The sequence below is a fragment of the Felis catus genome, chromosome C2 (assembly GCF_018350175.1).
Source record: "Felis catus isolate Fca126 chromosome C2, F.catus_Fca126_mat1.0, whole genome shotgun sequence".
NCBI classification, from domain to species: Eukaryota; Metazoa; Chordata; class Mammalia; order Carnivora; family Felidae; genus Felis; species Felis catus.
Genome location: NC_058376.1, coordinates 42,730,715 through 42,752,330, shown reverse-complemented (window position 1 = coordinate 42,752,330; position 21,616 = coordinate 42,730,715). Strand labels below are relative to the sequence as shown.

General features: G+C 39.5%; 1 long non-coding RNA gene across 1 annotated transcript in view; it reads right to left on the bottom strand.

Annotated features, from left to right (window-relative positions):
- Window positions 1–18,019: 18,019 nt before the first annotated feature.
- LOC123379923 overlaps window positions 18,020–21,616 on the bottom strand; it is a 35,484-nt gene continuing 31,887 nt past the window's right edge. Inside the window, exons 3-4 of the long non-coding RNA XR_006584976.1 lie at window positions 20,253–20,317; window positions 18,020–19,910 (exon numbers count right to left, since the gene is read on the bottom strand). This is a non-coding gene — a long non-coding RNA (uncharacterized LOC123379923). The remainder of the gene's footprint in view (window positions 19,911–20,252; window positions 20,318–21,616) is intronic.

Genomic DNA, 21,616 nt, shown 5'->3' with positions numbered 1-21,616 from the left:
GTGGCTCAGTCGGTTAAGCGTCCGACTTCGGCTCAGGTCACGATCTCACGGTCCGTGAGTTCGAGCCCCGAGTCGGGCTCTAGGCTGACGGCTCGGAGGCTGGAGCCTGCTTCCGATTCTGTGTCCCCCTCTCTCTCTGACCCTCCCCCCCCTCACACTCTGTCTCTCTCTCTCAAAAATAAATAAACGTTAAAAAAATTTTTTTTTTAAAGAAGAAAAAGAAAAAAGAAAGTAGGTCTGGCCTATGGAGGCAGACATACGTGCCCTGGAGGGTAACCAGCACTGACTGCCAAACAGGTGAGTTAGACCATCTCAGACCTGCTAGCCCAAGAGATTCTCCAGCTGAACGTAACTGCGTGAGTGACTGAACCAGAAGAAATCAGCGGAGAAAGCACCTAGCCAACAGACCAAATGGTGAGAAGTAATAAATTGTTGTTATTGTAAGCCATTAAGCTTTGAAGGGATTTCTTACACAGCAATATAAACTGAAGTATCATCACCTTGTGAAGAAAAACACTGAAGCTTTTATTTCCTTTACAGTGATCTTTACCCTGTGAAAAGAAGCCTAATACAGTCCTAAGCACATGATGGGTGCTTAATAATTACTTGTGAAATGAATGAATAAGTATATCATGGTGAACTTCCTTTAACTCAATAAAGATCCATAGCTTATAATCTGCTCATCATTAAATCTCCACCAGAATCAAGATCAGAGCACCATCTATTGGCCAGCAGATAATTGTGAAGAGGCAAAGCAGCAAAGCAGGGATGAGTTCACACTCCCTTCATTTTAATGTGAAATTTAATAATTTAGTTAACACTTCTGTGTGAGCCATATGCTTCTTTTAGAGAAGAAGATCATTATATAGATTATCTGGGGGGTTTCTGCATCTTCTCCCTTTTATAGTAGGAACAGCTTCAATATACAATAGTTTCCACTATTTGATTATTTAAAAAGCTACCCCCAAAACAAAAGTCACCCTTTATGAACTCAGACTCTGCACTATCAAATGAGATTACTCATAACTTCTCCTAATTGTATATCTAGTTAATATCAGAAATGCCCAGGAATTTACATGGCTCAAAAGGAAATATTTTAGGAATATCTTAATTAAGAATTGTTTTTAATTGCTACAATGAAAGATCAGGAAACTACCCTTTGAAATCTTTCCAGTCTAAAATCACTGTGTCTGTGTTCTGTGATGTAGAACTTCAGTGCATCAATTGTCCATCCGAGTGTTGGAGTAAACCCAACTTGTCTTGCTAGGAAAATCTTGGCCTTTTGCACAAAATCACATCAGGCACATATCCATCGAAGATCATGTGGCCTTTGAATCAGATGTATGTGCTGTTGGAAAAGAACATTCTCCTTCTACTGCTAATCTTTTTTTTTTAGGTTTATTTATTTATTTTGAGACACAGTGTGTGCACCAACAGAGGAAGAGAGAGAGAGAGAGAGAGAGAGAGAGAGAGAGAGAGAGAGAGAATCCCAAGCAGGCTCCGTGCTATCAGCACAGAGCCTGACGTGGGGCTCAAGCTCATGAACCCTGAGATCACGACCTGAGCCAAAATCAAGAGTCAGAAGCTTAACTGACTGAGCCACACAGCCCCCCCCCCCTTACTGCTAATCTTCATGCAGCAGTAGAAATGAGAGGGAGCACCCAGCTGTACCTCACTTCCACAAGCCATTTGGTCCCTTTTAATTGGTATTTTTATAGACCTAATTCCCAGATTGAATAAGTGGTCAGGGATTCCTTTATGAAAACTGACTTCCTCGGTAGTTAGGGGACTCCTTCTCTGAAAGCTGTTTTATGTTTTTCTTTTTCTGTGGTCATGGGCTTCTTGTGACAGAGGACTCCCTGTGGTGTAAGAGTTCCTTGTGATGCAAGGAAGGCTGTGGTTAGGGTACCTTGGAACACAGCAGGGCTCTGGACAGAGATAACTTGTTTCAAAGAGGGGTTTGGACCAGAGGTGACACAGGGTGAACTGCAGACACTCTTGGAAGAGTGTGATGTGGTCCTCATTAATAACTAAATGTCAGAAGAGCTATCAGCTGACTTTCAAGTATATACAGAATCTGTGCACTTAACCTTATGACCAGGAAATAAAATTCAAAACTCCTTTGATTTCTTATCCAAACATGTGTGTTGGGGGGGAGGGGGGAGGGGGAAAGAGAGAGAGACAGAGTGAGTGAGAGACAGAGACAGAGAGAGATACAGAGACAAGAGAATACCACTACTATACTAATTCTGAACAGTTGCCTGAAGGCTATGCCATACTTCCATTCCTCTAAATACTCTAAAATGTATTCCCAAAGGAAGCCAGATCATAGAAGGAAAGGAAACGTGTATTTCATTATTTTAAGCATGGCATAATCTGTTTCATTTGAGCAACCACCATCTTTTGTTAGGACTGTCTGCGATGTGCACTTGCCTGGTCTTAAGCTTTGAAGGGATTTCTTACACAGCAATATAAACTGAAGTATCATCACCTTGTGAAGAAAAACACTGAAGCTTTTATTTCCTTTACAGTGATCTTTACCCTGTGAAAAGAAGCCTAATATAGTCCTAAGCACATGATGGGTGCTTAATAATTACTTGTGAAATGAATGAATAAGTATATCATGGTGAACTTCCTTTAACTCAATAAAGATCCATAGCTTGTAATCTGCTCATCATTAAATCTCCACCAGAATCTCCTTTACATATTTTCATACCCCTCTAATGCATTCTCTATCCACCAGTCAGGCTGTTCTTTGAAAACTGCAAATCCTATCTTTCCAGGTGTCTGCTTAAAACTTTCTGTGACTTCCTATTGGACTTCACATTAAAGACAAAATCTTTAACATTATCCATAGGGCTAGGCATGACCTCATTACCACCTACCTCTTCAGTTTTTTTCTAGGTCATTGGGCTCCTTTCAGTAACCGGATGGAATTATAAGGGAGGACGTCCAGTATATAATGTTCCTCTTCCCTATGTAAGTTCTAAACCAACTGCTTTGGCAAAAGGGCAAGATAAATGAGCGACTTAAAAAGAAAAGTCTTTATCACGTATTGCATTGATATTGGAGAATGCAGCCTTTAAATGAAGGGAATTTCTGAGAACTATGTTTACCCTCAGAAACAGGCAGTACTGAATCATTTTCCTCATGCCCATGGGCATAGCCTCAACCACTAAGTTTAAGTCCTGGCGGAAGCTTAGAAGAGCCTGGGTTACACTGCAGGTATCAAATGATTCCCAAGTCTCAATAGCTTGAAGCCACAAAGGCATATTTCTTGCTCATTTAACACATCCCTCCGAGGGCAGCTGAGACTCTGCTCTATATTCCAGTCCTGTCTCCGGGACCCAGACTGAAAAGACAATCACCCTCTCAAACTTTGCTGGTTGCCACTGCAGAAAGAGAAGACAGGCTTCTGAAAACTCCTTTGTCTTCCTAGCAATCACATGCTCTGCTCCCAAAATGAGTCACACAACTTTCAACCTCAACCCGGTGGCCAGAACTAATAAAATGGCCCTACCAGGAAATTTAGGCTTCCATATGCCCCGAGATGAAGAATGGGTGTGGGTGGGGAAAAAACTATGAATATTTCCATGGCCAAGAGCAACTGCGGACAGATGCTCTCCACAGGCCTGTCAGCCTCCTAAGTGAAAGGCGCTAAGCTCCACATACCAAAAGTTACCACTCAGAATTTCGTGGAGATGGATAAGACGTTTTTAGGCGGAATCCTTTTCATGGAAACCAGGTAAGCAGGGACGAGGTGTTTCCCCTTACACAACTCATTGTGAAAATTCATGATTTGAATTCAACTGGGATTAAAAAGGAAGCACAATTTGAATCAGGCATTCTTCTAAGAATGTGGGCAGCCTCACACGGAGAAACAAATTATATAGAGCATGCCAATTATGTAGGAGGTTCCCAACAAATGATATAACCAAAGCAGATCCAAGAAATTACAACGTAGGATTAATCCTCAAGGAACAAAGAGAGAGAATTGTTTTTGCAACCCATTTTTTATAAGGTTTTTTTCCATGAATTCCCCAAAGGAAGACTCTGGGACAATTAACAGTACAGTATCATGTCCTTTTCCTGATATGCTCTTAACTGAAATGTTCCACCCACACAGAAAAGTATACAAATCATAAAGGCCTGGAATATTTTCACAAAATAAATACATCTGGGGAACCTAAGCACCCAGATCGAGAACCAGAACATTGTATTACCTCTAGGCTCCCCACTCTCCTCATGTTTCCTTTCAGTCACTAAAATAGCACCCCTCCATACACGACACTACAGAGAGCAATTATGCCGTTGGGGAGGAGACTGGGAGTGGAAGGGTGGTTAAGGAGGAAATTTCATATTTTGCAATGTGTTGTTTTAATTTTGCATATCAAGAATATAACCGTATATTACCTTTGAAATAAAACAATTTAAACCCTCTTATCTTGACCCAGTGATTCCCCTTGACGATTTTATAGTACCAGGCTCCACTCAGGTGCAGTGATTATGAGCACAGACTCTGGAGTAAGACAGAAATGAGTTGAAGTCATGTCTTACCAGTCAGGAGCAGCTTCCAGACCTTGGCCAAGTTACTCAAATTCCCAAAGCCTGAGTTCCATCCTCTATAAAATTATGATAATAATAACTAATTCATAGGGGTGCCTGGGTGGTTCAGTTGGTTAAGCATCTGACTCTTGATATTGGCTCAGGCCATGATCTCACATTCGTGAGATGGAACCCCACATTGGGTTCGGAGCCTGCTTGGGATTCTCTCTCTCCCCCTCTCTCTCTCTGCTCCTCCCCAAATTGTTCTTTCTCTCAAAAAAAATAAACTTTAAAAAAATAACTAATTCATAAAAAATTAAGTGAAAAGTAAAGTAAATTAGTAAAGTAGTTAATATAGTACCTGAAACACATTACAAGTTCTATAAATTGTACCTTTTATTATTCTATGGAATAAAAATGTCAGGTAACTGGCCTTTGGAGATTAAAGAATATAATATACTCTATTTAAAACATGAAATTAAAAACATAGCTATTCTCTTTTTACTTGAAGTAGTTGAAGATAATGAGTAGTATTTACCATTCACAGTGTCTGAGAAACACAAGCTAGCTAACAGTATCTCAGAAATCATCAGATTCATTTATCTGCTTGTTTGTTTACACAAATGAATAAACTGAAACCAAAACAGGCAATGATTTCTTTTTACTCACACCATTTGTTCCCAAAAAAGTTGAGAACCTGATCTCAATTTCTCTGACTTCCAGTCCAGTGCTTTCCCTACTATGCCATGATCCATTCACTCAGCCATACCCGAATAGACCTAACAGTTACTGAGTGTCTCATAAGTACACGCCAGTAAAATTCAGACTAAAATGGCTATCCCAGGAAAAGGTGGAAAAACACCTTCTATTAGATCAGGCTGACTTCCGTTTATTCCATCAGCAGCATCTGTGCTCACTGGAAGGTACTGCAAGGAGATTACCTATGTATTAGAAGATGGTTAATATGTGGTATTAAAAATTAATTCCATTTCTGAATATATTGAACAAGAGGGGATCTTACCAGCCATCTGCTGCTGAGTCCTCTGTTGTCCTGCCTGCTTAGATTTATGCTAATGAAAAATCAACCCACAGGGCTGCAGAAATCTTTCATTCTTCTCTCTTCCTCATGCACACCCTATTGCAGGGAAGGAATTGAGCCTAAAATTAGAGAGTTGTGAATTCAACTTGGTGGAAAAGTGTAAGGAGACAGATTGGGGCTTAAGGAAGAAGGGAGCAGGTGTCGTAGAAGAATTGCCTCAAGTATTGATGGCTTTGGTGAGCTTGTGATCAGTTGAGGAAAGAGCTTCAAACTTGTGTTTGAACCTTGACTTCTTGGTGTTGAATCTTACAGTTAATTCTGTGGCCTTGTCCAAGTCCCTTCTTTAGCTTGGCATTCATTTCCTCATCCCTAGAGCATCTTTTACAACTGACCTCTGAAAGTGTAATATAATTGTCAGTGGCTATAAGATCAAAGAATTTCAAGCTGTTTAAAGCATGAAGAAAGCTGTAATGTTTCAGCCACTCAACATACTAACCATTCCATATTCTTCTAATGTTTATTTATTTTTGAGAGAGAGAGAGAGAGAGAGAGAGAGAGAGAGAGAGAGAGTGCAAGAGAGTGGAACAAGGGCAGAGAGAGAGTGGGAGAGAGGATCCGAAGCAGGCTCTGAGCTGACAGCAGAGACCCTAATGTAGGGCTCAAATCACAAACCACGCGATCATGACCTGAGTTGAAGCCCAACACTTAACTTAATTATTACTTCTATTATTCTCTTTTAAATCTTATTGATGAAGCAGGAGAAACTTTTTTTTTTCCTTTAAGAATATTTAAGATTGGGAACAGTACATTTCCTGTATTTTCTTTTAATAAATAGAGAGGAATACTTTGATCAGCAAAGAGGATGATGCATACATTAGACATGCATACATTGGCAGATGAAAGAAAGATTAATATTTAATACACAGAAATGAACATAAAAGAGTGGAAAAATAACATTTTTCTTAACCACTATATGTATTTTATAAAATGACCATATATCTTATGTTCTTTCAAAAGCATAACACATGGATATAGCATCAATAATTCCAAGTACCTATTTTGTTAATGGACCATTTTTTCCTCAAATAGTAGATAAACAAAAAGATGTTATGGAGTGATTCTGTTGGCATATTCTTGAAAATAAGTAATATCGCCCTATTGCATTCTGCAAAGCACTTCAAAGAGATGTGCTCGTTATGTATGTGCTCATAGTACTCACTCTCAGAAAAGAAGCACACAAGAATCAATCTCAAAACCAACTTTGATTTCCGTTTTAATAGTCTGGCATATTTCTAAGAGTAATATTTTCAAGGAATCTTATTCAACGAAGCATTAAAAACTTGGTGGTTATTGAATATAAAGGCTCTTAATCTTCAATATAAAGTTCCCTTTTTTTTTTCTGTTTACATTCTTTACAGGGAACAGATATGTTGGGTTACATCATCCAAAGAATAATAGATTAAGGAATTGTTTCTAAATTAATTTTAATCACTCTGATTGTAAAAGGCCATACTCACAAAAAGGACAGTAAACACAAATGCACAGTGTGGTGAATAAATACAAAGCAAACATCCATGTATCTACCACTTAGATCAGACATAGAATGCTGACAACCCTATAGATAACCCCCATGAGGTTCTTCTTTAATACACCCCTCAGCCCTACGTGGGGGTAACCACTACCATGAATTTTACTATAATATCTCCTCATTTTCTTTATACCATTATCACCAAATGTATTTGTCTCTAAAAATATAGTTTACTTGTGTCTGTTTTGATCAGGATGTATTATTTTGTGACTTGCTTCTTATTTTCACCAATATGTTTATATACTTAATCCACATTGCTTCATAGCACTGTAGATTGTTCACATGTGTATACACTGTACAATTTCATCCTATAAATGTATAAAATGTATTTATCTACTCCAATGTTGACAGACGTTGGTTTATTTCCAGTTTGGGGATATTACAAGTTCTGTTCTGAATATTCTTATAATGTACCCTGATACAAACGTGCACAAGTTTCTCTAGGTGTCAAAAACTGTGGAAGGTCTGAGATTATACCCTGTGTGCAAGCTAACAAATCAATCTGCCACAGTTTCATGAAGGCTGGTAGCCGACATGGGATCCCTGGGTCAGAGGCACAGGACAATTTTTCACACAATAGTAATAAGCAGAGAGTCGACATGTGCACTGATTCCTTGAGCCTTAATTCCCACAGGGTGACACAAAGAGGCCAGGGGAATGCCTGTAAACACAGTGGGCCACATTCCTGAAAGGAACTCTAAGCTCAGAGAACTCAAATTTTTACAATAGATAATAAGCCTGACCGACTTTTGCTCCAGTAGGGACACTATCTCTATCTTCCAAGTCTATTTTCTGCACAGGTATTCTGGAAAAGATAGAAGAAAGGCAATTAGTATCTCTGCCCAAGAGATGTATAGAAACATAAGAAAGCTATGGAGAATTATCTACAAACATTAGGAAAATATTATTTTTATGAGACAACCTCTCTATTTTTCTTCTACATTAATGAATTTATTTTTTTTTAATTTTTTTTTTAAGGTTTTATTTATTTTTGAGACAGAGAGAGACAGAGCATGAACAGGGGAGGGGCAGAGAGAGAGGGAGACACAGAATCGGAAGCAGGCTCCAGGCTCTGAGCCATCAGCCCAGAGCCCGATGTGGGGCTCGAACTCACAGACCTCGAGATCGTGACCTGAGCTGAAGTTGGACGATTAACCGACTGAGCCACCCAGGCGCCCCTGAATTTATCTTTTAACAATGTTATTTATTTTTGAGAGAGGAGAGAGCAGGTGAGCGAAGGAGGGGCAGAGGGAGAGAGAGAGACAGAGAATCCCAAGCAGGCTCCACGTTGTCAGTGCTGGGCTCAAACAGGGGTTCAAAGTCATGAACAGTGAGATCATGACCTGAGCTGAGATCATGACCTGAGCTGAAATCAAGTTAGATGCTTAAACGACTGAGCCACCCAGGCGCCCCTACATTAATTTTTTTAAAGAAACATGTATAAGAGGTATTCATGAGTTTGTGAAAATATTAAGGTTTCCACTTACACATGTATTTTAAAACATGAAACGAATTATTAGAGGTAAGTTTTTATTTTTTTAATTCTAAATTTCATGGCTTAAAGATAGTTCAGAAGAGAATTTTTGTTTTATTGTCTTACTTAAAGCTGGTGAAATAAAATTTTCCAAAAACTATTCTTTATTACCTCAAATTCTTTTTTTTTTTTAAACGTTTATTTATTATTGAGAGAGAGAGACAGAGCATGAACATGGGAGGGGCAGAGAAAGGGAGAGACACAGAACCCAAAGAAAGCTCCAGGCTCTGAGCTGTCAGCAGAAAGCCCAACATGGGGCTCAAACTCACAAACCACGAGATCATGACCTGAACCGAAGTCGGACGCTTAACCAACTGAGCCACCTAGGCGCCCCTACCTCAAATTCTTAAGAAAAATTCTAATTCCATGTTCAATTCTCTAATCCAATTTGGGCAACATTTCATCACTGTAAATGCACTAACTGCACAGGGGATAAAAGTGAGTCATCATACACAGGGAGGAAAATGCTAAATTGATCATGATGGAAATCCATTCCCAGCACCAAGGTGAGCCTCAGGTGATTACACTGAATGCCATCATCACCCCTATCATATCATCTTAATTCTAATTTCTCCTTTACCAAAGCTCTTCTGCATAGCCATGTCAGAGAAGTTGTCCTCAGAAGCAGATCACATTAAGTAATAGCCTTGCTCAAGCACCTATGGAATTCAGCAAGTGCTACAAATCAGGTTGTTTTGTTGGTGTTGTTTTTTAAACATTACCAACTATATTGAACAGTTCTTTTTACTCTGATGCTTTGATATCTTGCATGACAATAGCAGAGACTGTTCTTTTCAAGGTTAGCTAATTTCCTAGAGATAGCAAACAACTTGCCTGGGAGCATGCTTTTCATATGCAAACCAATCAATCTAAACCCCAGACCCCACAACTACTTCCTTTATCTAGCTCTTATATTCAGGGCCATTTATCCATCTACCCTAGAGCCAGGGACCAGACAACTAGTGACAGCCCTATTTCCCAGAGCCCACCAAAATTATTCAAACTAGCTAATCTTAAACCTGCTTACCTTAACTACCTCACCCATTCCCTACCACTCTTGTAGAAATCTTAGTCAATGTAACAAAGCAAGACAATTCAAGAAAGGAAAAGAATATCTAGCTCTCAGATTTTACTTTCTAGATACCTTCATCCAATAAAAAGAACCAGGGCTCTTGGAGGACTGATTCTTGCTGCCATCACCTTCTCTTCCTTCTGTGTGTGACTAACCCTGGTGGTTCCCCCTGTAGCCCAGCACGGCATGCTATGATTCATGTTTCTAGAAATTGGTGTATAAAAACCTCTTCCTTCGTGACAGTCATTTCTGTGTCTATGTGTCTTACTATACGTGATTAAAACAAATCTCAGGCGCATTTTAAAACACCAGCACATCTCTTAGGGCCATCAACTAACTACACCCTACTCACACAAACACATTTTTATAGTCCCCAAGAGGTCCCTCTGTCCTGTTTATTCTCTAATGTTGGTCTAGAAATAATGTAGAAACAGAACACAATTTTTTTTTTTAGTTTGAGATGTTTTACTAGTTGTTTTAACAGCTTTTGAATAGTTTTACAATATAATTATTTTTTCATTTTTTAACATACTTTATTTTTTAATATAATTTATTGTCAAATTGGCTTCAATACAACACCCAGTGCTCATCCCAACAAGTGCCCTCCCCAATGCCCATCACCCACTTTTCCCTCTCCCCCACCCCCCATAAACCCTCAGTTTGTTCTCCGTATTTAGGAGACTCTTATGATTTGCCTTCCTCCCTCTCTGTTTATAACTTTTATTTCCCCTTCCCCTTCCCCATGGTCTTCTGTTAAGTTTTCCAAGATCCACATATCAGTGAAAACATATGGTATCTGTCTTTCTCTGCCTGACTTATTTCACTCAGTGTAATACCCTCCAGTTCCATCCATGTTGCTGCAAATGACCAGATTTCATTCTTTCTCATTGCCAAGTAGTATTCCATTGTATATATAAACCACATCCTTATCCATTTATCAGTTGATGGACATTTAGGGTCTTTCCATAATTTGGCTATTGTTGAAAGTACTGCTATAAACATTGGGGTACATGTGCCCGTATGCATCAGTGACAACACACACTTTTGACCATCCCTTAAGTATAAGAAAAGAAGACAATAAAGGGTGAAACTTAGCAGAAACTTTGACAAACCCAACTCACTGTTAGGCTATCCCCAAGGGAGAAGAATTCTAGTATAATTACCCAATATGGTCTCTTAATGAGTTTTCAAGGATTTTGAATTGGGCTGCTGAGGACAACAAAATTGGTCGTCCACACACCCCTCTCTTCCAATCCCTGTATGTCCCTTGTATTAGTTTCTGTAACACACAGAAATGGAGATCATGGGTCTTTACAAAGTTGGAACTCTCCTGTAATTAATTTCCCAGAGATTTTGCAAATGATTGTCTGGGTAGGAGTTCTGAAGGCGTGAGTAAGCCAGCAACAGCCTATTTTGCCATGAGCCTTCTTGGGGTGATTCAAGTTTCAGATCTAAGGAAATACATCCTAACATCTAGCTGCAATGAGCTAGAACTGGCAAGCCCTACTTGGAACAAAATACACCTACAGCTAGCATATAGGTGAAACATCTAATGTTAACCCCTGAATAAAGCTAAGAGATTGTTATGAGTTGAATGGATTTATCTCTCATGATGAAATTTCTTTACCTCAAATTTATTATAGACCCAGATTCAGTATTGAGAACTTGAAATGGAATCCAGCAACAGTTTGACCAAACAGTTATCCCCCAAGCAAAAGATGAAAGATAGGAAAGCAGACACCTAGGAAAGAGTACTGGTTATGGTTATGGCTGGGTTACTAGAGGAATTAAAATGCACCAGAAAAGGAAAAGAAATGCTCATGAATGAGGAGGAGGGTGGAAGATTATCACTGTGCTCTCTTCCCAGTCTCTCACAGGGCTAATAAGAAAGGCAACCTGCTGATCTGAAAAGATTGCAGGAAAGAAGGTCAAGAGGGAAGGAGGCAGGATGCCTCTGCACAAGCATGTCATTTGGGTAGTATCCAGACAAGAACGCAAATTCTTCCAGATCAGGGCATGTGCTCCTATATTGGCCCCAGAGAAGAAGACTTTTACAAAAGCCTGTCGCTATAAATTAGATTAGGACATTTCTTTATCCAACAATGTGCCAGAAGCAGAGAAAGGACTGCACGGGCGAGATAGAGAAGCACTTTCCTCATTTAACCAAATCTGAGAGTGAACTTGGGAGTCCTGTCTAGGAACAAAACAAAACAAGCAGGAGAAGAGCAAAAGAGCAATCAGGCACATGCTGAATCACACGGGGAAATGACTAAAGACACTCTGGAGACAATGACAGTCTCTCTCGTGTGAGATCACAGACTTCGAGGTAATAAACTGAGTGTGCCCTGATGAGGGACCAAAAGGCAAGCTGAGGGCCAAGCACAAGCTAGCACAACATCCCCCTCCCCAAGGTGGGATAAGTGTGATATTCCCCAGGCACTCCTGGCTGCCCAAGAACAAAGGAAAGGACAGAAAATAAATGGTTAAACTTATAGTCTCCCTCTGTTTATAAATATCTCATCAATAGCTTAATCAGGAACTTCCTACTATCTTAATGATAATGCATTGCTACAGGGAAAAACAGCCTTAGCTTAGCACTAGCTAGGCCTCCAGTAACCTGTAAATCCTCTTTAGCATACGGAAATCCCTTTAAGAAATTTCCTCTTGACTTTACCTCCCCCAAAGCTCCACAGCATATAAGCAGTCACTCTGCACAACCCCAGTGCACCTCTTTCTGCCCACCGGTCCTGTCCCCATGCTTTAATAAAATCACCTTTTCACCCTAAAGACATCTTTAGGAATTCTTTCTTGGCCATCAGCTCCGAACCCTACCATCACCCCAAAACCCAATCACCACCACTCCCCCAAAAAAAGATTAAAAAATGATAGTTCTTAAGCCTGCAGCACAGTTTCTCAGTCAAAGGCTCCAAGTGCTCTCCGTTCCCAGACGCCATTAAAAGATTAAGGAGCAAAGAGAGAAAAAAGGATACTGTGACTAGCTGGGTGCCTATGATCCAACAAGATAAAAATGTAAACACTGCATTTAATTTAACTTTCCTTGTCAGCAAGGCAATTGTTTCTTCTAGACAAAATAAGTCATGACCTTAAAGTTCTATGAATTGTACAAACATGTTGAGAGTTGATGGAATTAAAGCTCGTAGTCAGATTTCCAAGCCTCAAAAATGAGTCTCCAAACATATCATGTTCATTTTCTGCCTCAGCACATTCATTTATTGTTTTTCTCCTCTTTACTATATCCTCTCACCTGCCTCTCTCCAAAAACAACCTTCAAGCTTCCACTCCCACTCCTTTAAAACTGTTACCATTTTTTTTTTTGCCTTTACTGATACCTCTTAATTTTTAAATTCTATCAGTTAGTACCATAGAGATTACTACCTAATCATTTTCTAATTGTTCCATGCATGCTAATTGCCATTTCTCAACTAGTTTATCAGATCTTTGAGGAAAGGTATCATATCTTCCCCTACCCCCTTTTAATTCCCAGACCATCTGGAGTAACATTAAGGCACAAAATAAACCCTCCCATAAAGAATTGCTTTTAGAGGCTCCTAAATGATGTCTTAACCAACAACATTTTTTTTTAATTTAAAATGGATAGAACAGACTGAAAATAAAACTTCACTAATTAAAAGAAGCATTATTAAGAGACTGACTCAAAAAGTTCAGTTTAACATTCAGAATTTTCCTGACTTCGTATGGGCAAACACTGACCATGTAATACAGTCCTACACTGTAGAGCTGTTCTTATGTGGAATCAAGGCACATGCTGCTTAAAACGAGTGTTCTCTGATCAGAATACCTTGGAGTCACCCCATCACTTAATGTGCTATTGGGTGTAGTCATATAACTATGCCAGCGTCAATTTCCTCACTTGTGAAATGAACACATTAATGGTACCTCCACTCAGAAAGATGACACTTGGATTAATTGAGAAAATGTATATAAAAATCTTAGCATAGTGTTTGGCACATAGTAAACATTCAATATGTTTTAGCTAGTTGGAACCCTTATTCATCTACCAGACATTCTAATGATTTCTGTGGGACACTTAAAATTCTAGTCAACATCAAAGTATTGGCTAAGTTAAAATTATGTGATTATTACATAAAGTTATACATTCAACTTGGTTTACATTCAACTTGGTTTATGTATATGGCTTTTTTTTTTTTTTTTTTTGGTTTGGTTTGGTTTTTGGTTTGTTTGAGAGAGAGAGCGAGCAGGGGAGGTGCAGAGGGAAAGGAAGAGAGAATCTTAAGGAGGCTCCACACCCCAGCATAGAGTCCATTGTGGGGGCAGGTGGTGGGGGGTCGATCTCAAGATTGTGAGATCATGACCTGAGCCACAATGGAGTCAGGCACTTAAGTGACTAAGCCACCCAGGCGCCTCTCTTAGTTTATGTTTTGGATAAAATGTAAAAATCAAAAAGCCCTTAATGGCTCTGTACTGTCATATAAAAATCAGTATTTGTTTAGCATCCACCATGAGCATGCAGAGGTTCTTCAAAAAAGGTTTTGAATACATGTGCTAACTGAGACATCATAGTAGGCACTAGATGGATAGAAAAGAAAAAATTAATGAGACATTTTCTGAATTTGTAAAGGCAACAATCTCCAGAGGCACAGAGGACAAGAAGAGTTGTATAGTGATGTGGGAAACAAAGGCAGAAGGAAATAGCAGATAAAATTAAATCTCCTTATAATCTGCAGCCCATTGACAAATACTTGAGGCAGGAAGAGCAGGAGCTCCCTTCTGTCTTAATGCTAATTCTTTGCTAAAGGGAAAAACAACCTTAGCTTGACAATAGCTAGGCCTCCAGTGTCCTGCAAGTCTTCTTTAGCACATGAAAATCTCACTGGAAACTTCCCCTGGACTTTACCTCCCCCAGCTCCATAGTTATAACCAGTCATTCCTCATGGTCCCATGCTCTTTTTGCCCACGGGTCCTGTCCCGTGATTTAATAAAATCACCTTTTTGCACCAAAGACATCTTCAGGAATTCTTTCTTGGTCATTGGCTCCAGACCCCACGAATCCCACTATTACCCCCAAAACCTTATCATAATAATGCCTCATTTTTCACTCAGTAAGTACTTTACTGAGTACTTTCACTCAGTACAAACTGAGAAGGATGCACAAGAAAATATGGGACTTGGCCAATGAACTTCAGAAGACAGGTTGGGAAATCAAGTTATAAACAATTATTTAAAAGTAGTTATCTTATGGGGCACCTGGGTGGCTCAGTCGGTTAAGTGTCCGAGTTCGGCTCACGTCATGATCTCATGGCTCATGGGTTAGAGCCCCATGTTGGGCTCTGTGCTGACAGCCCAGATCCTGGAGCCTGCTTCGGATTCTGTGTCTCCCTCTCTCTCTCCCCCTCCCTTTCTTGTGCTTCCTCTCTCTCACAAATAAACTTTAAAAAAAAGTAAAGATAAAAAATAAAAATAGTTATCTTAGCACATAAAGAAGCGTCCAAACGAGTGATACAAAAGGTAAGTGAGTGTGAACAATCAAAGATTTAGAGGTATTAGCAATGGCGTACTGGTTTAAAACTGGTTCTGGTGGAGTAGTGGATCCTGATTTTTACTGTTCGCCATTTGCTATTGTGCGAAAATTCCCACCACCACCTGTTCCAAACTACTAAGGAGATGTCCCTGAACACAGAGTTGAATACACTTGTTTCAGGCTCCAGCACACCAATGTTGGAATTTGAGGGGTACCGTGAAGGACTGACTGAATTAGAAAAAAAATGTTAGAGAGTAGAAAAAGTTCCAAGTTGAGAGGAACAGCTGCAATATAGCCTCGGAGTCAGGACAATGCATCGAATATTAAGGGAGATGGTGGGAGATCAGTCTGGTAAGAGTATAAACGGTGAGTTTGGATAAGATTTTGGCAATTTCAAGGAGAGTAGACCGAAGGGTTTGACCTGCATTCAGCTGCAGATGAGGATTCACCAAAGATTTATGAAGAGACGGTGTACGTCGTGAAAGTATTCATTTAAGAGGAGTGATTGTGTTCTGGGACCTGGAGAACTGGTACAAAACGAGAGCAGCAGGAACCCACTGTCCACGCTGCGTGAAAAGGCAGACAGAACTGGAAGTGATAATGCCGCGAAAAAAATTTTAATGGCATCTTAAGGCTTCTTGGGCGTGGAGGATGAGGAGAGAGAAAAGAGAACAGTGGCTAAAATTTCCACTTCTGGGTTTAGAGTAGAATTGCCATCTCAATGAACAACTGAGGAGAAAAAACTGAGCAGAAGCTGGTTTATGGAGGCAGCCCATAACTTCAGCTTCAGACATGTCCACTTTAGATCCTAGTAATGGCTGTTCTATTCCCTGCCCTTCAGAATTCCCCGGGCACGGAGATCTAAGTCCCCTCCTCATCTACCATGCCCTGTCATTCTCGGAGCCCAAGCCCGACATCAGAATTTCTCTCCAATTAAATGATACAGCAGAGAGCTTAAATTCTTTTTCTTGATGAAATAATCTTATCTCCTCCCTTCCCTGTTATCCTTTTTCACCCCTACCCTCTCCATCTACATTTTTTTTTCATCCAATTCTGAGGATCTTTCTTTTATAGTACATATTCTCAGTTTAAAAAAAAATCCTTTCTGTAGTACATTCCTGTACTAAGACAGTGTTATAGTGTTATAATTTGTATTTTGAATATCTCACTTTAGACATAGTGGTATATTTATTATTCCATCCATTCACCTAAAAAAATCCTCTGGGATAAGTGAGGGTAGCTATAATTAACCTCGTTCTGTAAATGGAGAACCGAGGCATAACAGATAATTAATATAATCAAGTAACTGATTCAGAGGCAATCACTGATTTACGAATTTCTTTTCAATATGCTACCCAAAACAAAATGTTCCTTCCAACCTCTTACTTTCCTTAAAAGATAGGTGCTACATAAATTTAGTTTTGTTGGTTATGGCAATTCTAATTGCTTCTCAAAGCAATGTAAGGTAAAATCTAAACAAGAATTAGGAATAAATGCCTCCTAATCAAAATCCCATTGCCTATTTCCAAACTTCACTTGTTTTCTAGGATTATCTATAATAACCAGAGGTGAAGACTACTAAATAAAAATTCTAAAAGAAGATAATCCTAATGCTTTTTGATCTTGCGTGCCATGATTTACTACTCTAATAGGATAAATCAGAAAAAAACGCACTTAGTTTCCATTACCATCTCCAGCCTGGGCATAAAGACCTTATAATTTTTAGTCTATTATAAGCAATAGAGTGTGTTTAAATACAAACAAAAGGATATAAAGACAGAAACTCTGCAAGACAGTTTCAGGTCCAAAAGGTGCTTACTCTGTAAGTATCTCAGACTGCAGTCTCCTCACGTCTCAGATCCTTAGCAAAAGGCATGCAATCAAGCCTCCATTGTGAGCAGAATGCTTCTAACTTATTAATTCTAACAGACAAGATAAGGGGAAAGAAACCCTCTGAAGCATGTAAATTCCATTGTTTTAATGTTTAAGTAGGTTTAACCCTAAAGGGTAGCTCACCAACTATTGAGGAGCTCTCAAATGTTGAATGAATGTTCTTCAGTTCTTTCTTTTAAGTTCAACAGAATTATTCTGTATATGGCAACTGTTCCTGACAACAATGGTTTTAAAACTTAAACCAGTTGTTCTCAAGGCTGGGAGGCAGACCTATGAAAAGCAATAGGGTCACAAGATCTGAAACGATAAGGATGCAAATGCATGGAATGTAGACTGGACAGAATATCATTCTGCATTTATAGAATGAGGTTAATGAGAGCTACCCTCACTTAGCTCATGGTTTTTTTTTGTTGTTTTTTTTTTTTTTTTTTAGGATAATGGATGGAATAAAAAATATTCCAGCGTAATTCATAGTAAATTTTCTAATTGCATATTTTCCAATCAACGGACCTAAAAATGCAAATTCCATCTTTTTGGCACATTCATAATATTTTGCTACTGTGCAAGAATTTTCATACTAAAAAAACCCCTAAGTTGGGGATCCATTACTTGAATCTTGGAATGTGCAAAGTACTGCACTCCTGGTAGGATTGTTATTATTTAATCTCTTGTGATATTTTCATTTTATATATTTTGGAAAGTATTTTTTTTTAATATTTACTTATTTTGAGAGAGAGAGAGAGTGTGCAAGCAGGGGAGGGCGGAGAAAGAGAGAGAGACAGAGAGACAGAGAGAATCCCAAGCTGTCAGCTCAGAGTCTGATGCAGGGCTCAAATCTCACAAACTGTGAGATCATGACCTGAGCGGAAATCAAGAGTCAGATGCTCAACTGACTGAGCCACCCAGGTGCCAGTTATGTTTAATGAGTAAACATAAGAACCGTGTATAATAAACAAAACAGGTAAAATATAGAGGGGAAAGGTTATTATTGGGATCCCTCAAATTTGGCTGTTACTGTGAACTATCTCTAGAATATGTCCGACCTGAAAAATGGGAATATAGTTCCTTTATAACTTCCTTATTCATGGAAATGTTTTTGTAACATTTTAAATTTGGGGATTAATAGCAAAGTCATATCTATAAGTACACTGAACTCCTTGGAGAAAGGGACTATGTAAATGCAAAGCATCACTATTATTACTCTGCAATAAATCCCAGCTAACATAGTAGGTAATTAAGGGAGAGAGCTGGGGAGTAATTAAAAGTAATTGATATCTCACTGTCCTTGCAAGGTGCTGTTTTTGCTCCTTCTTGATACCTTCAAAGCGGTGTCAAGTACAAAAAATAAATACATAACTCTTAGATGAAAGAAATCTGTCAAGTCCCCGGTTTCCAACCTGGGCATTCTGAGCCACCATATCACCAACCTGAGAGGGGCTCCCAGGATAGCATGCCCCCCATTATTAACAGAAAAAAAATATAGTTTCACAGTCCACAGTGTCATCTAGGGTCTTTGCACTTCTCACATGAGGGGTCACTGTTAAAGCATTGACAGGAAATAATCTGAAGACTTAAAGGTTTTCTGATTTCTTGCCAGGAATGAAGTAAATTGCTTAGCGCTCAAAAACATGTATTGCTGGGGTGCCTGGCTGACTCAGTTGGTAGAGCTTGCGACTCTTGATCTCAGGGGTATATGTTTGAGTCCCATGTTGCATGTAGAGATTACTTGGAATCATTTTTTTAAATAAAATCTTAAAAAAAGTAAAAAAAAATACATATTGCCTAATTGTGTCAGGTACGAGGGGCTGAAAAGTTTATGGGTGCTGACACCTTCTCACAGAGATTCCTCCTGCCTCCTTCATTTCCCCTGAAACCTCACTACCTGGTGTTTAAACTTTTTGAATTAGCCAGGACCATCCCCGGTGGCACAAGTCTGTTCATTTCTCATCTGAGAATGGCCTGTTCCTTCTTCACTACATGCTCAAATCTTGTCCATCATTCAGGCCTACCTCCCACAATTCCATTTTTCAGAAAGAATTTAGATATGTCTTCCTAGGGTTATATTTAGAATGTTTTGCTCCAAAACCTTAGTGATTCCTAAAGACACTAGCCACATGATAAGAGAAAACACAGATATTTAGCAAAGATTTTCTGACCAAGGTTACAGCTGACTTTCTGGATGAGGGAACCAAAAGAAGATTTGAAAATCCTTTTGTGTTCTTTCAGAGTGTTATAGTGTGAAGTCATTAGCAATCCACATAAAATCATCCTGGAGTAAGGCAGTAGGGAGGGCAAAATTGACCAGGACCAGTAATCCTGTTATGCAGCAGGAGCCTCTTGGCTTCTTTTAGACTTGGGTAAACCCAGGCATTAATAAGGACACCAAACAGTAATTGTTTTGTCCTGACACTATATCTCCAGACTGGCTTTAGACTTTCCTCCAACTAAATGCCTACGTATTTAGTTATCAACACAGTTCCTTCAGCAATAACCCTTTGTTTTTTTCCCTTCCCCACTGGAACTCCTTGTGATGGCTATTCCTGAAGTTACCGTTATCAGTGAAGCCACCAATTCCACTGGGGACAGCCTCCTCCCCAAGGTGTCACCACTGCTAATTATGGCTGGCAGAGACTTCCCAAGTCGGCAGACGTGTCTAGAGATGTCAGAATCTTAAGGAGTCTGTTTCTGTCCAAGTTGAGATTCCCAAATAGTGAACAGCTGAGGTAGATACAAAGAAAAAATAAAGTTCCATTTATAGGATTTGGTATGCCAGGTTATTAATGCTGGTACAGTCAGTCCTTACAATAATCTTATTGAGGACACAGAGACTTGAACAAGTTAAGTAATTTTCCCAAGGTCACATTATTTCAGAGCTAGAATTGCAATTCAGGTCTGTGCAACTTCAAAGTCCTTCTTTCCACTGTGTGCTTGGGCATGTCTGGCGTCCAAGAAGCACAAAACCCACTGAAAGTGCCACGGAAGGAGCAGCTGAGTGAGCTCAGGCTGTTGGCTCCCTGAACCGCTTTTAATGCTGGTTGAGGGAGAGAACTTGGGACTTACCCATGGTGATTATAATCAGATGGCTTCTAGAAACTGTAGGTGAATAAATCTGCCCTCCAGGGATCCTGGGACAAAAAAAAAAAAAGATGGGATTTCCTCTCAAATGTGAATGGAAAGAATAAAATAAGTGAAAGGAAGCCAACGCTATGCTCCAGTGTTTGGAGAACACTTCCAGGTCTGTAGTTTTATATCAACGGCTGCTGCAGACATAGGGATCTCTGCCACCGTGAGACAGTTAACCTGTCTCATCAACAGCACCTCTTAAGTTGAAGTGCCATGAGACACACGACAAATGCATGTTGTCAATCAGATATTGACTTGCTATTTTCTATGAATTTAACGTACGCCGTCTTCCCATATGCCTTGCCTCTTCCTGCTACACATTTCCTTCCCACTCTTCCTCCCCCTCTGCATGTGTCACCTTCTGTTCCCTCCCCTGCTTCTTCTGCTTTCAGTTTAGTGTTGTTAAATGTTTCAAGTGTGAAACAACATGCATAATACTAAGGGTCTTCAAGAGAACAATAGAAATATACGTACCATCACCCTGTATAGGTGTCTGTGTCTCTGTGTGTGCGTGTGTGCGTGTGATTATGGTGTATGACCACAGTAATAATAACCTAGTACGAGATCTGAAAAAAAAGTGAGATGGGTGAGTTAAGGTGTTAATAAAAACACAGAGTATGTCTCAGGGCACTCTAACTGTCCTTCTCTGGACCTTGATATCCACTGCTATCCATGTATCATTACAGAAGCACTGGCAAAGGCAAGAAGCTCTGATAATTATTTTGCAGAGTAGTGTAAAGGTCTGTGTGGCTCTGCAATGTTTTGAATATATCAGCATGACAATATAGCATCTACTTGGTAGATGTAGTAAGGATGTGGATAAATTAGAGCATATATATTTCTTTGATATTAAAGAGCCTCAAGGCACTATATAGACGACAACCAAATTTACAGAGATCTCAAGCGCAATAATACATAGTGTCCTCTGTATGAGTAATCTTTAAAAAACTGATGATCTCTGAAACAGAGTTCATAGTTCAGTGATACCTGAATTAACACAAATCTCCCTGAATCAAAGGTTCAAATGCGGACATGGTTGGGATAACAGCTACTGTCCTTAGCACAAGGTCAGTAGATGGAACACATGAAGAAGACAGATAGTGATGATTTTTTTCAAGCAAATCATTTCTGGGTGACAAGAAGGCATATTCTGGGCACTGCTGATGGGCTCAGTCATCTAGGAGCTGGGGAGCAGGGGGGAGGCAGGCTGCTGCTGGGTTTGATCTTGTTTTGCCTCCAAGAGAAACTTGAACATCCAAATACTCTAGGATCAAGAATGCATACACACAAATGGAGAAATG